Consider the following 15,539-nt stretch of genomic DNA (forward strand, 5'->3'; position numbering starts at 1 on the left):
AACAGCATGCATAATGAGTCATCAGTCTGACTGGACCGACTCCTGGTCCTCAGTCTATCTGGACCTCTCTCCGAGCCCTCGGCACGTCGGGACCACCCTCCTTCGGGCCTTCAGCCTATCCGGACCACTCACTAGGCCTTCGGCCTGACTAGATTTGCCCGACCCGGGCCTGCAGTCTACCTGGTCCGCCCAGGGTGTCTTGGCCTACTGCACACAGCAGGACCTGCGTCAACGCTCTCTCCACACCAACAAACTGTTGGATTAGGTGTCTAAGCCCATTACTATAATTGATATGTACTTGACCCGAGAGTAGCATGGTCTATTTGGGTTGCATATCATCAGGACAATTTGTTAGGATGGACTTTTGAGAAGAGGTTATTTATGGTTTAGTAATATATTATAAGTTCTAATATATTAATATGAAATCATATGATTTAATTAGTATTGATCAAGAATTAGTTTGGAATTAATTTAGTGATCAAAAGAGACTAATTAAATCAATGGGGACTAATTGTGTAAATTAGTTATATTTATATGTTGGGCTTATGATCCATGTTGGACTAAGTTTATGTATAGATACATAAAGAGTTGGCCCACATGAACCATGGATCATAAACCCATGGGTATGGGTTAGGGTTAACCCATGACCTTTGAAATCCTACATATAAATATGTGACTCCATAGCTAAGGGTTGGGTGGGTCATTTTTCGGTGAGACAACTAATCATGGCAACCATCCTATAACCAGGATACCGATCTAACCGATCTCTAACATAGCAACCATCCTATAACAAGGATACTGATCTAACCGATCTCTAACATAGCAACCATCCTATACCCAAGATATATATATCATAAAGCATAACGTGTAATAAACCCGAATACAAATCCGAAAGGGTCCAGCATTGGTGCCTTAGACCCTGTTGATATAGTGAGGAGAACTCACCTCGTAAGTGGTGCTGAAATGAACTGAAAGTCTCCGATCGTTGTCTCACCGAAAATCGCGAACTATCCAATTAATAAACACTATGTCAATACATGGAATATCAATCTTGACTAAGGGCCCACATAATCCATTTTTTCCTTTCTCTTTATTGGGCCAAGGCCCAATTTCCAAATCCATGATCTTAAAAGCCCATATATCCAAAGCCCATTAATGGCCCAAATTTCTTGATTTGGGCCTAACTTCCTAATTGGGCCTTATTATAGGATCCCTTATCAAAACAGGCCCAATCTCAATTATTCAGAGGGCCCAACAAGGCCCAAGTCCAGTTAGTCCAAAAACGGCCCGATCCCGAAGCCCAATTTGTTAAAAGCCCAACAGAGGACGTACGCGGAGCGTACTCCTCTGGTACGCTGGGCGTACTCTTCCTAACGTTGACCACCATCGGGGTGGTTGACCCAGTACGCTGAGCGTACAGAATTTACGCGGGGAGTACGCGGGGTTTTGCCAAAACCCTAATAAGTGCTTAATGGCTTAAGCACTTAAGTCCAAACTCCGGATCCATCAACCAAAAGTGCCTTAGAAGCATAAAGTCTTGAACTTTAAGAATTTGGACGTCCATAAAGTTTTTAACACATGGTCTTAATCCATTAAGACCTTCCTACTCCATGCATGAGATGCATTTAGCTATTTGGTCAGCATTTTTATCACTTAGTACCTCATCATGGGTCTGAAAGGACATCTTATCTCGTCCAAATCACATCATGCAGCAACTTAGGACTTTTGGGACAAGAAATGGTTCCATAAGCTAGCATGGCAAGATCTATATCATACAAGCATAAAGTTTAAAGCTTTTTACCATCTGGAACTTCTAGGGCGCCAAACAACTTCAGATCTACCAGCTTGTTCTCCTTCTCCAACTTCTTGATGCAACACTTTCTTCTCCAACTACTCAAAACACACTCTATAAGCTCACACACTTAAGGAAAGGATTAGGGTTTGGGGAAAACGGCTCTAAACTATGGAGGCTGAGGTAAGGGAGGGTTATGAGCTCATAAGGATGTTTATATAGCACTCAAACCCTAAATATTAGGGTTTCCTCCTGACGTGAGTACGCTTAGCATACATAAGTGTACGCCTAGCGTACTAAGGCGCGCCTAGTATGCTTAGCGTACCTTATGCACGCTTAGCGTACTAGCCTTGTTTTCAAAGTTGCAAATTTAGCCCTTAGGCTTCTCATGGGTCGACTCTTCTAACCCCAGGGACTACAAATGACAAAATAATAATAGAAGATAGGATTCGGAAATACCTGCAAAATCTCGTGATGTTACAACTCTCCCCCACTTGACCTAGACTTCGTGCTCGAAGTCTGCTGTAGTAAACAGATCCGGATAATGCTCCCGCATCTCAGACTTTGGCTCCCAAGTCTACTCGGACAATTTCCGACGCCGCCACTGCACCTTTACAAGTGGTATTTCCATGTTGTGTAGAACCTTTATCTTCCTCCCAAATACAACCACTGGCTTCTCGACGTAGTTCAGGCGCTCATCATCCCGAAGATCACCCAATGATGCCAAGGCTTCCTCGCCCGACACGCACTTTTGCAACTGCTAGATATAGGAAGTGCTATGAAGCTGACTGAGCTCCTTCGGGAGACCCAGTCCATACGCTGCCTTTCCAAACTTGGCAAGACCCGAAATGGCCCGATCTATCGAAACCCAATTTCCCTTCTTCCTGAAGCGGATCACACCGTGAAAATCTGGAGTCCTTCTCAGGACACACTCATGGATCATACGCGGCTGCCGATAATTTCTCTATGGGAGAAGATATTACATATTCTTTCACAGGAACGCATTCGATAACCAAATTTTTTAGAGATAACACGGACTACGGAAGGCAACTAGGAGTGACCCCTTATTGTGCTGACAGTATAAAGCTTCCTTTAGCTCCCAAATCTACATATAGTAACAGTCAACTGCTAATCCCATAACCACAACACTTGTGACTGGCCCGATCAACCTTGGGCTGGAATATCAATATGTCGAATCCGATCAACCGTCGGATTGAAATCCTCAGGGTTTGTCGGCCTACCGCCTCAACCCTACCGCTCCTCCTGGCCTTCGTGCCTACGACTTATAGTCGGCTCGCACCGGGTATGTTGGCTTACTCCAATTCTCCCCCACTTGGGACACTAACTACCACCCACTTGTTAGAGATCAACTCAAGCATAGCAGAAAGTCGACCCGGGATATGACTTTCGCAATACAGCAACATTCCAACAAAATAAAATTTCCCAAATTCACCCCGGAGAATACAGGATATGTTAGACTCTCAAGAACATTCGAAGAAATCCCGACTTCTTCCTCCTAGGTTTCCTTGAACATCCTAAGGGTACGCAGGAAAACACCCCCTTCGATCCCAGGTGACATGAACTGATCCCTGTTTGCAATCCAACTGATAGTCCGACACCCGGCCTACCTAAGAATAAGGTACCTACTTGTCTCGCAAGATGCTCACGCCACATCAACTCTCATGCACTTACTAGCACTTAAATACTGCTACCAACCCTTGTGACCAGCGGACCCGAGCTGGAAATATAACCTGACCCTGGGGTCACAAGCCTGTTCACTCCTATGATCTCAGGAAAAATTGAAAGGGTACAACCCTTGCCATAGATGATAAAATGTTAATCAACCATTCTACTTCCCATCCTCTAATGAATCCCTGAACTCTAACTACCTACAATCCTTTGATAATAAAATTCTCATGACACCTCCAATGACCTAACAACTCATGAAGCTCTGCAACACGTAGATCATACAAAACAGGCAACTAACCCGAAATTATTTTTTATCCATACTCAAAAATATTCCAACAGAAAATAAATACCGATCAAAGATGATTTAACCATAATATTATTCCAGAATGGGGGTTTCCAATTACGTACCAGAGACTTCTTGCGGCTCGACTTTGACCTCCTGAGGAATGATGACCGCTGGAATCTGAATTCCTTCCGCCCTCAACGCAGGACAGTTGGACCTGAAATGACCTGGCTAGTGACAATGAAAGCATATCTGATCCTTCTAGAAATCCCGTTGCACATGCTCTCTCTCCCCGCACTTGTAGCACCTGAACTCGTGACAAGCAAATCCGTGGGTTCCCCCACACTTGCCACACACCTCCTGACCCTCCTGACTTCCAGTACCTAGGTCAGCAACCTCCAACCCTTCGTCATCTGCTTAAAAATCCCTCCTCCTCTTTCCTAGTTATGACCCCACCACCGGCACGCCCCCAGTAGTCATCCCGGTAGCAACATCTCTCACAGATTGCAAGGCTGCAACTTGCTCCTCGAACTTGGCGATCACCCTGGCGGTGACCCGGTCCACGACACCGAACAATTCTTCTCGCAAAATCTGAGAAACCTCCACGGGAATCATCTCCTGTATCTGATCAACGGACAATACTGGCCTATCGTGGCCACTGGCTCCCGATCCTGATCCGGATTCCGCCTTAAATCATTTCGCCATCACCATATTGAACATATACCAGAAAGATATCAGATAATATGCATAAATGACGGGAAACCAACTCCCAACCAAACCCTCGGGGTTGTGAATTCCTTGCTACGCGTATGGGTCCTATGCTTTCAGTAGTACGGGCCCATACTACCTTCCACGCCTACCCATATTTGTCTCAAGTATCATCACAATGCCCTAACAATATATACACGAACATAGCGAGTGCTCAATCCTCACTCCTAGAGGACTGATAAATATCTCATACTGGCCTACCGCCTTCGCACAACCCACCCATCCACCAACTGCCACACGACCCTCCATTGGTGGCAGCTAACTATTGCATGAATACAATCACATACCGCACGACTTAAACAATCTTAGACAAAAAGATTTAATCCCACAACGGTTGGACTCAGACAAGAGCTGCGCAGCAGGACCAAATTCCTTACCCTAAGACTATTTAACCCACGTAGCATGTGACTTGGAGTATTCACCCAATAGTTAATTCACACACGAAAGAGTCCTACAACAATCAATGAGGTACTCTACATAAGATAAGGCATCAAAGATTCAGACAATTCTATCATACGATTCCTGAGGATCCCTATCTTATCACTAGCATGCTGTTCTAAAATATCCCAAAATAAACAATCCGCTAGGTATTTTGGGGTCTATTCACGAGCTCCGGATGATCGTACACTTGCATCCTACTTTATTATTTTGAAAACAATTCGGAAAATCATTTTAAAATTCTTGTCCTTAGTTTGAGACTGGAGGCACACAAGTGTTTCCTCCGATTCACTCAAACCAAGGCTCTGATACCAACTTGTAACATCCATGAAAATCATGCCAAATTTAAACTTTTTAAAACATTTTCAAAACCAATATTACTACAAAACATGTTTCCAAAATAGTATAATATCAGAGTATCCCAGAATCAAATCATAAAACATGAAATATGAGGAGTTATACGATCACACCTTCGCCTTCCCGCAATCATCAGAAGTACCTGAAACAATAATCGATAAATGTAAGCTCGAAGAATTAGTGAGTTACCCCCAAAATACCAACTCCATACAGATATAACCATATCATATAAACATAAAAGCAAACAACATACAGAATGAGCCATCAGTCTGACTGGACCGACTCCTGATCCTCAGTCTATCTGGACCACTCTCCGAGCCCTCAACACGTCTGGACCGCCCTCCTCGGGGCCTTCAGCCTATCCGGACCACTCACTGGGCCTTCGTCCTGACTAGATTTACCCGGCCCAGGCCTGCAATCTACTCGGTCTTCCCAGGGTGTCTTGGTCTACTGGACACAGCAGAACCTGCCTCAACCTTTTCTCCATACCAACAAACATGTGCACATACTATCATATAAACATATAAACATGCAAATCTAACAGATCACTAATCATGGCAACCATCCTATAACCAGGATACCGATCTAACCGATCTCTAACATAGCAACCATCCTATAACCATGATACTGATTCAACCGATCTCTAACATAGCAACCATCCTACACCCAGGATATATATATATATATATATATATATATATATATATATATATATATATATATATATATATATATATATATAACATAAAGCATAACGTGTAATAAACCCGGATACAAATCCGAAAAGGGCCGGTATTGGTGCCATATAACCTGTTGATATAGTGAGGAGAACTCACCTCGTAAGTGGTGCTGATATGAACTAAAAGTTTCCGATCGCTGCCTCACCGAAAATCCCGAACTATCCAATTAATAACTACTATGCCAATACATGGAATATCAATCTTGACTAAGGGTCCACATAATCCATTTTATCCTTTCTCTTTATTGGGCCAAGGCCAATTGCCAAATCCATGATTTTAAAAGCCCATATATCCAAAGCCCATTAATGGCCCAAATTTCCCAATTTGGGCCTAACTTCCTAATTGGGCCTTATTATAGGACCCCTTATCAAAACTGGCCCAATCTCAATTATTCAGAGGGCCCAACAATGCCCAAGTCCAGTTATTCAAAAAGCGGCCCAATCCTGAAACCAAATTTGTCAAAATCCCTACAAAGGACGTACGCAGAGCGTACTCCTTTGGTACGCTGGGCGTACTCTTCCTGACGTTGACCACCATCGGGGTGGTTGACCCAGTACGCTGGGCGTACAGAATTTGCGCGGGGCGTACACGGGGTTTTGCCAAAACCCTAATAAGTGCTTAATGACTTAAGCACTTAAGTCCAAACTCCAGATCCATCGGCCAAAGTACCTTAGAACCATAAAGGCTTGAACTTTAAGAATTTGGACGTCCAGAAAGTTCTTAACACATGGTCTTAATCCATTAAGACCTTCCTACTCCATGCATGAGATGCATTTAGCTATTGGGACATCATTTTTATCACTTAGGACCTCTTCAAGGGTCTGAAAGGACAGTTTATCTCGTCCAAATCACATCACGCACCAACTTGGGACTTTTGGGACAAGAAATGGTTCCATAAAGCTAGCATGGCAAGATCTATATCATACAACCATAAAGTTTGAAGCTTTTTACCTTCTGGAGCTTCTAGGGCGCCAAACTGTTAAATTAATGTCTAAGTCCATAACTATAATTGGTAAGACTTGACCCGACCCGGCATGGTCCATTTGGGTTGCATGGCATCATGCATTTAGATAGACTATAATGAGAGAAATAACACTTAAGGTTGGTTAATATATTATAAGTTCTAATATATTAATAAGGTTATTTAATTAGTATTGATCAAGAATTAATTTGGAATTAATTAAGTGATCAAAAGGAGACTAATTAAATATATGGGTTGATTGTGTAAATCATTCATTCTTATATATGTGGGCTTGTGATCCAAGATTCCTTATGTTGGACTAAGTCCATGGGGTGACCCATGGATACTCCATGGAGGTTAAAACCCATGGAGCATAAGGAATGGGTAAAGTTATGAGTTACATGGTGTAACCCTAGTAGCCACCATATAAAAGAATCCCATGGCTCAAGAAATCGTGCACTAATGTGTGAGTGTGAGGGCTAGACGATTTCAAGGAGTGTTCAAGTTTCTCTCAAGTTATTCCAAGTGTATTTGGTGTTGTGTGAACCATTTGAGGTGTCACACTTGGGGCACTAGGCACTCAAGCTTCATGAAGACATTCTACATCAAAGAGGTATGTATTCTATCTTGTTATATTTATTATTTTGTATGCTAGATTAGGATAATACCTTGGATGTTCATAATTGTATGTATAATAGAGAAAACATAGATCCAAGGTATTTAGGGTTGCATGTACACTTAGGAGTGTTAGAATGCTCATAACCCAACAGTGGTATCAGAGCCTAGGCTTGTTTTCTTGTTATACTTGCAAAAGTAGCTGAAAAATCGAGTTGGATGCATATATTCGATTGTTTTGGCTGGAATTAGACTAGGAACATTACCCTAAGATGTTTTTGGACTTATAAACTTGTTTTTGATGTGGTAATGTTCATGCTAATCCAATTTCTAAGATAATTGTCATAATTTCAAGATTTGTATTAGTTTGTATGTTCATGCTAATTTCTTGAAGATTGATGATTTGAATTATCTTGTTCTTATGAGGTTCTTAGATTAATAGAAAAGTTGTGTGAAATAGTTGTTTTCAATCCATTTTAATCTAAGAGTTGATTCCAAAGTGTGTTTTTGTAACTTGTCCTCAAGTTATATGAAAAGTCACATTTAAGAATCATAAAACTCATAAAAGTTGGCAAAGGTTACAAAATGAAGAGTCTAGTTCTAATTAAATGGTTTTATGACTCCATAACTTGTCCTCAAGTTATGGAGGTTCAAGAGTCTCTTCATTAAATTAAAAAAAAAGTGTAACCTTAATTAGTTCCATAAGTTACAATAAAAAAAAAGTTATTTTTTTTTATTAATTAGTTTAAAGTCTTCCATAACTTGTCCTCAAGTTATGGAACTTGAAGAGTTTTTTTTTTAATTAAAACTACTTTAAACTCATAAGTTATGGAATTAATTAGTTTTGAATAGTTTCAAAACTTGCCCTCAAGTTTTGGAATTTGAAAAGTTTTCACTTATGAATACTTTAATTCCAAGTTAGCCCTTAGAATTTTAAAAAGTTAAAATTCAACCCTTATACTTTATAATATTATAAGTTAATAATATTTATATATATATATATATATATATATATATATATATATATATATATATATATATATATATATATATATATAAGAGTAAAGTCAGTCTTACCGTTAGTAGGCCTCATTCACGAAGCCGGTCTATAAGGGGGGTATAAGTTTATTGCCTATAAAATGGCAGTTTAATGGGTGTCCACTCTCACCCACCGCTTCCTTGACTGGTGGAGGGTCGTTAGCCGAACGGGTAGGACAAGGACTATAATTCTCCTATCATTAAAAGTATTAATGATAAATACTAAGTAACTAAACTCTTATTAATACCCAATCTTAGTTACTTAGGAAAATGTGAATTTGGTGCTAACCCATGAAATTACACTTTGCACTTTGCTTAAGTCGTTAGTGGAGCGTGTGTGGTTAACCGACACACTAACCTAGACTTAACAAGGTAGGCAAAGGGTAACTTAATATTTATTATAGTATCGGTGGAGCGTGTGTGGTTAACCGGCACACTGATTAAGGGGTAAATATTAAGGGTACCAAGTATATTTGCATGGTTATTCACACCTTGTTTTGTGATCCTCGGCATCCCAGTCACAAAACCTGAAGGGCACACTCGAGATTGAAACATACCTTTGAACAGTTCAATGAATCTCAAAGATCTAGGACTTTCAAATCCAATTAAAACCTAATAAATTATTTCATTTTTCATGGTGGAAATTGGTGAATCGTCATTCACCTACCTTCAAATATTTTATAGCTTGGATTACGGCATCCCTCTTCTAAGTTATAAAATAGTTTGTTGGGTCCTAGCCTTAATATTTCATATTGGGTGTCATATTAAGGACTTTAAATCAACTATCTTGAATATCTCCCAAAAGATGTCTGGTCTAGACATTTATGATCTTCCCAAATCTCTTGAAACAAGCTTTCCTAAATGAAGATGATGTCCCATGGATATCATACTTCTTTCACCTCCTCCAATTATTCTCCCTAACCCACAAGTTCCTAAAAAGTTTAAGGTCACTCAAGCCCTATTGGCAAGGCAAGGTCTAGGTGTGATCACATCTTGGAGATGTAGTCACATATTGACAAGCCGGGAGAGTTGGGTGTCAAAGTCTTGAGAAAGTTAGTGGCTCAACTACTTTCTAAGTCACATAGTGAGTTCTTTTGGGAATCCTATGAAACAGACTAAGACAAGACCCTTAATGATCTTATCTATTTGCTAAGATCAACTTCCTAGAATGCTATGGACATTGACAATGATGACATTGGATATCCAGTAAAGCTCTCTCTTCCCAATGGAAAGGGATCGGCCATAGTCAACTCGGTTGACCCAATGATAAAGAGAGAGGCGAAGTCTGAGATAGTCCCATTATCAAGGGTCCATAGGTAACTATTGGCAAAGGAAGGGGCATTGGTTACGAAGCTGCCAAATTTACCTAAGGATGTTAAAGTCAATAAGTTTGGATCTACTTCAGGTAAAGTCCATTGTCTAACTCTATTAAGTACATGCTGATTCTGATCGCGAAGATGGATTTCAATCGCATGGTTCGGTAATCAGAATTTTGGGCTATTACTTAAGAGTTATGATATTTATATTGCTTAGGAATAGATAACAACAAGGTTTTCATATGGATTGTAAGGATAAGTTTTTCCGCAAAGTTTTAAAATAAAAGAAAAAGGTTTTGATTTTATTTATTTTAAGTATCCTTACAATGGCATTTGTGAAAAGTTGTTGCTTATAAGATTCCATTGATAGCAATATTGGAAAAATGGATTTGATTCTTTCGGTTGTGGTAGTGTCTAATATTACCAAATAAGGAAAGATTCTCATCACCCAAGGTTCAATTGGACCAAAACTTGGAATCATGCAAGCTGTATAGTATGATGAATGAGAACTTTCAGCTTGGAAAATTAAGACTAATTCTTTATGTGAATAAGGAAAGGACTAAGGGATCGAGTACACATTCTTGTGCACTGGTCAAGTCCACCACAAAAGATCAAGAAGACTATTCGTCATGATTTACTTAAGTTCAGTAAATATTGTTATACTTATAAGTTTAAGTATAAGTCTGTAGCATTGGAGAAGTTTCAATGTGAGACAGAACGAATAAAAAGAATCAAAGTATGGCAGAAAGATAAAAGTTTCTCAAATCTGAAAAGATGGGAGAGTACTTTAGTATCATGTTTATGATCATCTTAATGATTAAGATACCATATCACAATTGGTCCTCTAAAGTCATCTTAGTGCATTCTTATGACTAAGAAGAGGAGTCATGAATTGTTGAAATGGTTAAATCAAAAAGATGAGTCATACTTCGTTCCAAAACAATTCTTAGAGTCATACTCCAAGATTGTAACTTGAGTGACATATCTTAAAGAGGGTTTGTTAACACTAGTCAAATGTAAGAGTAAAAGGTTATCTACTCTTATACATTTGAAATTGGTAAGTTGTGATGTTTTGGATAAAACAGAGACCAACTTAGGCCAATTGTGTAAAGTGTTAGTCTTGATAAAGAATCTGCACTATCTCTTGAATATTTGACAAGGGAGTCTTATATGTCAAGAGGACAGTGGGAGTCTTAAAGCTCTTGAAAGTTTCAATACTTAATCAAGAATAAAACCTAAAGTCCTTCACTAGCACACGACTTGAGGTTTATAACCTATCGTGTTGAAATTTTTGTGCCTATTCAAGTTGGCTTTGCATAGGAGTTCTGAGAGTTCTCAATTGGTTGCACAACTACTTGGAAGCAATGGCAGGCACCTGAGCTGCCAAATGGCAAGAATTTAAGATTGCACAAGTTTAATCAATATGAGTTTGGATTTTTCACTAACCTTGTCTTGTGATTATGGTTTTGACAAATTCACATGGATAAGAACACATACACTATTAAATCTAAGTGTCATAAGGTTTCTCTCCGATTCATGAAAATGATGGTGAGGAAACGCTTTCACTAAGTAGATTTTAGCTAGATAGCAATTGTGATATTTGCATTCTCAAAGTCGTTAGTGGAGTGTGTGTGGTTTACCGGCACACTAACATGGACTTGTAAGAAGTGGCAAAGGTCTAAACAATTGAGACTATGATTACGGCATCCCTTTTCATAGTTCTAAAATTGTTTAGACACACATGTGAGCTATCTAAGAGAGGTGTATGATTTTGATAAAGTTTTATCAAAACAATCTAGTATCAGAAATCTGAACTTTGGTAAGAAAGTCAGCTGATTTCTGAGTACATGTCAAAGCTAGTGGGAGCATAAGTGGTATGCTAATAATCATCATGTTAGTGGTAGCATGATAATTATGACAAAGGTTGAAAGTTAGCAATGTTAATTATAGAAAACAAAAGTTTCAATTCGTGAGGTTGCAGGGGTTGAAAAAGTTGTTTTGCTATAATTAAGGGAGAGGAAATTATACTTCATTTCAATTCTAAAAGCTTAGATTGAGATTTTAATCGTATTTAATCAAGGATATATATATATGAATTTCATGTTGGAATGGCTCAACATAAGGAAATTCTATATATGGGTCCATTATTTGCGTTCTAAAATTCGATTATGATTACGGCATCCCTTTTCATAATCTGAATTTTGAGAACTTGGCAAATTGAAATGGAAATATTATAGCAAAAGACTGGTTTAGTCTTTATGTGAGACATCATGAATCGTGTCCCATATGCTTCGGATATAGGATCGATTACATGTGCTATATTCATCCTTTCTAAAATTTTCCAAATGCCTGGGGCATTATGAAGGGAAAAGGTCTAGAATTGGATATGACTAAAATGATTAAGCAATTGTCGAGGACAATCTAAGGTTTACCAAAGATTGGTTGCTCAAGGACAGTTGGAAGTATAATGTTAATTCTGGAAGGACCATATTGACATAATCTGTAAGGAGGCAACTCTTGTTCAGAAGTGATAGTCAAAATGGAATATGGAAATGTTTCAAAGTTAGAAATTATTCAATCTGTGTAAGATTAGGAAACTTAATGAAAGAATGATGTTTCCAAGGAGCTGATCTCCTTTGGAATGCTCTGTAATGATTGTTGTCAAGTCTTTCTGACTTCGTGCATAATCATTAAGAGGATCAATGCATATAAGTTTAGAATCTAACAGATTTCAGTAAATGGCATGAATTTGGAATTCTTGCATTTGCAGTAAGGATTTGGGACTGTGAAAAGAGGATCATTGGAGTGATGTTCAATTGATCTATTTTACAAAGTAAAGATCATAGACAAACATAGTATGCATACTTGGTGTATGGCATGACTAGTGTTTAGAAAACATAGTGTACATGCTTGGAGCATGGGACAACTATTGTTTTAAATTCAAGTATAAAGTTGATAAAACCGAAACAATGAATAATGAGTAATCAGTATGGTGATAAATAAAAGTGTTTATTTATATTCATAGGGTTTGATACCATATTTGATTCATTTATTCTTGTGTTTCACTTTGCATGTTTTGACTTCCAGAATAACTAAGTCGCTCTTCCTGAATTATTAAGTTATTCAAACCATCCACAGTCGGTCATATGTTGGAAGTAGATATGAATCAAGACTGTCATGGGTTGGTTTGTAGAGGTCCAAGTTGGTGGACAAAAGTGGTGCTACCACACTCATGAGTGCTCATAAGTTCTGAGTATTGGATTCAACCCGCGCTCATTTGAATCACTTCATGGATTTTATCACGAGTGATCATGAGACGATAATATCTTATATTCTTCAAACCTAGAGATATGAGTTGTTACTATGAGTTGGTTATACATTGATTGCACGAAAACGCATTGGTAACTCGATGTTATAAAACCTGCCTTTGTGTATGATTCAACAAGTAGTAGAACAAGCCATATGAGTCGAAGTTTATCCATTCCTTTTACCTTCGGGATAAAAGCGATATCTGTGGGCCCCTCGATGATTTAAAGATGATACATGTGAGTGCTTGGCCAAGCCAGGACTGATTTGATTTGTTCAATCAGTCAGTCATCATGAATCGGAAATCGGGAAACAACAAATGGACAGAGAGAATGATTGATAATCCATGTCTCAGTCCATATGATATCTAGAATGGAGGAATATATGATCCCTTATCTAATGGACAAGTCATTGACAACGGTCAGAGTTCATCGACAAGGTCAGAGTTCGACGGAAGCTTTTGACAGCTACGATTGCTGATCGGTTCCTGAAGTCATACGCAATAATAGTTTTAGACTTATCCAAGTGGGAGACTGTTGGATTAATGTCTAAGTCCATAACTATAATTGGTAAGACTTGACCCGACCCGGCATGGTCCATTTGGGTTGCATGGCATCATGCATTTGGATAGACTATAATGAGAGAAATAACACTTAAGGTTGGTTAATATATTATAAGTTCTAATATATTAATAAGGTTATTTAATTAGTATTGATCAAGAATTAATTAAGTGATCAAAAGGAGACTAATTAAATATATGGGTTGATTGTGTAAATCATTCATTCTTATATATGTGGGCTTGTGATCCAAGATTCCTTATGTTGGACTAAGTCCATGGGGTGACCCATGGATACTCCATGGAGGTTAAAATCCATGGAGCATAAGGAATGGGTAAAGTTATGAGTTACATGGTGTAACCCTAATAGCCACCATATAAAAGAATCCCATGGCTCAAGAAATCGTGCACTAATATGTGAGTGTGAGGGCTAGACGATTTCAAGGAGTGTTCAAGTTTCTCTCAAGTTATTCCAAGTGTATTTGGTGTTGTGTGAACCATTTGAGGTGTCACACTTGGGGCACTAGGCACTCAAGCTTCATGAAGACATTCTACATCAAAGAGGTATGTATTCTATCTTATTATATTTATTATTTTGTATGCTAGATTAGGATAATACCTTGGATGTTCATAATTGTATTAATAATAGAGAAAACATAGATCCAAGGTATTTAGGGTTGCATGTACACTTAGGAGTGTTAGAATGCTCATAACCCAACACAAACAACTTCAGATCTACCAGGTTGTTCTCCTTCTCCAACTTCTTGATGCAATATTTTCTTCTCCAACTACTCAAAACACACTCTATAAGCTCACACACTCAGGGAAAGGATTAGGGTTTGGGGAAAACGGCTCTAAACTGTGGAGGCTGGGGTAAGGAGGGTTATAAGCTCATAAGGATGTTTATATAGCACCCAAACCCTAAATATTAGGGTTTCCTTCTGATGTGAGTATGCTTAGCGTACACAAGTGTACGCCCAGCGTACTAAGGCGCGCCTAGTACGCTTAGCATACCTTATGTACGCTTAGCGTACTAGCCTTGTTTACAAAGTTGCAACTTTAGCCCTTAGGCTTCTCATGGGTCGACTCTTCTAACCCCATGGACTATAAATGACAAAATAATAATAGAAGAGAGGATTCAGAAATACCTGCTAAATCTCAGGATGTTAAAACTCTCCCCCTACTTGACCTAGACTTCGTCCTCGAAGTCTACTGTAGTAAACAGATCTGGATAATGGTCCCGCATCTCGGACTCTGGCTCCCAAGTTTACTCGGACACTTTCCGACGACACCACTGCACCTTTATCAGTGGTATTTCCTTGTTGTGTAGAACCTTTATCTTTCTCCCCAATACAACCATTGGCTTCTCGACGTAGTTCAGGCGCTCATCGTCCTGAAGATCACCCAATGATGCCACAGCGTCCTCGGCCGACACGCACTTTTGCAATTGCTAGATATAGGAAGTGCTATGAAGCTGACTGAGCTCCTCTAGGAGACCCAGTCCATACGCTGCCTTTCCAAACTTGGCAAGACCCAAAATGGCCCGATGTATCAAAACCGAATTTCCCTTCTTCCTGAAGCGGATCACACCCTGAAAACCTGGAGTCCTTCTCAGGACACAATCATGGATCATACGCGGCTGCCGATAATTTCTCTGCGGGATAGGAGATTACATATTCT

The sequence above is a fragment of the Lactuca virosa genome, chromosome 5 (assembly GCF_052849685.1).
Source record: "Lactuca virosa cultivar CGN04683 chromosome 5, Lactuca_virosa_CGN04683_v6, whole genome shotgun sequence".
In the NCBI taxonomy this organism is placed as follows: domain Eukaryota; kingdom Viridiplantae; phylum Streptophyta; class Magnoliopsida; order Asterales; family Asteraceae; genus Lactuca; species Lactuca virosa.